This window comes from Octodon degus, unplaced genomic scaffold (assembly GCF_000260255.1).
Source record: "Octodon degus isolate 3935 unplaced genomic scaffold, OctDeg1.0 scaffold00024, whole genome shotgun sequence".
In the NCBI taxonomy this organism is placed as follows: Eukaryota; Metazoa; Chordata; class Mammalia; order Rodentia; family Octodontidae; genus Octodon; species Octodon degus.
This window is the reverse complement of record NW_004524600.1, coordinates 12,364,017-12,365,642: the sequence shown is the minus strand read 5'-3', so window position 1 is coordinate 12,365,642 and position 1,626 is coordinate 12,364,017.

Genomic DNA, 1,626 nt, shown 5'->3' with positions numbered 1-1,626 from the left:
TAAGAACTTTTACAATTGGGGATTTCAGGTCTTCCTCTTTCAATCAATATAGCCTTGTATTTGTGACTTTGCTTATTAATTGTCTTTGCAAGCAAAAAGTTTCTCCTCTTTTCTGCATACTTCTCCAACATTTTGTTTATTGATTTTATTGGAGGAAGATTGCGAAGGGTCTCATCATGGAGCCCAGGCTGGCCTGGGGCTCGTGATGGTCCTCCTGCCTCAGCCTCCTGAGTGTGGGGGTCACACACATGCACCGCCATGCCCGCACCATTTAGAGCCATCCTTATCAAGCCTTGACTCTCCCCCTTTCTCCATACCTTGTTATTCCTAAATCTCAGTGTCCTTAGTAAGTGTATTAGACAGTCTTAGTAATAAATGTCGCTATTTCCATTGATTGCTGGAAAAAGGACCCTGCAAAAAAGAGGAATGTGTGTTTGCTTGCTACATTCTTCAGTTTTCCTTTCCAGCTTTGCAAAGCTTGACGTATTTCATAAGGCCTGGGAAAACAAAACCGTTCCTAGAGTCTTGGTGGCAGCAGAGTAGCTTTCTGCATTTGTGACATCTTTCAGTGTTCAGTGGAACATGTTCTGGATGTGACGCTCTTTAGAGAATGTCAATCTCGCCCCGAATGCTTCCCGGGGCTCCACATCCGCTGCTGACCCCGCGGCCTGTCATGGGCAGCAGGTGACCCAACCATGCGTCCCATCTCTCTGACAGAGAGCAGGCCCCCACTGTAAGATAGGCTTTGTTTTCTACTAAGTAAACAACTTTTCCTGCAAGTTCAGGAATATTATTAAAAGAGGACAGCCCCTAGTACAAATTAGGACAAGATAGAAACTCCGGGAGCCGAACGTGTTTGGACAGCTCCCAGGTCTATGGTATTAAACTGAATTTTATGTGTTGGATCTTGTTTATGGTAGATAATGAATCTCTTTATTGCTAAATCTTATCAGCAGAAGGAACTGATTGATACTATTTTATTAACTAAAAAGATTTACAGGATGGGGATAAAAAATGCAAACAAATATTTTTTAGTAAGACAAACTGTTGTTCCTAAATCTTCATCAGTTAACTTATCATAGAATTATTTTTCTTTCATACCTGTGAGCTATAGGCATTGTAGGTGAAATGTTTTAAAATTATGTCTCTTTTTAAAATCATATCTTTGAAAAAGGGTCTCTCTAAATTACCCAACCTGAGACTTCCTGTCCCAACTTCCTGAGTAGCTGAGGTGGCAGATGTGTAAACCATATTCCAACCTTGCCTGAATTCGGTTACTTAGAAATTATTATCTTCTTTCATTAAAACATCATTGTGAGCCAGGTGATATCAGTACTTCGGGGGCTGAGGCAGGAGAATGGCTGTGAGGCTGAGGCCAGTTTGGGCTACGTGGCATGATCCTATTTCAGAAAAACCAAACCAAACCAACCAGCTCAAGCAAACAAACAAACAATTATTATGGGGCCCTGGGTTCAATTCCCAGTGCCACAGAAAGAAAAAGTTATTAGTAGTGTAAGGCCCTAGATTCAATCTCCAGCCTCCAAAAGAAATAAATATGAAAGTGGGCTGGTGAGATGGCTCAGTGGTCTAAAGCACCTACTTAGAACAAGCTTAGCAAAGCACAGG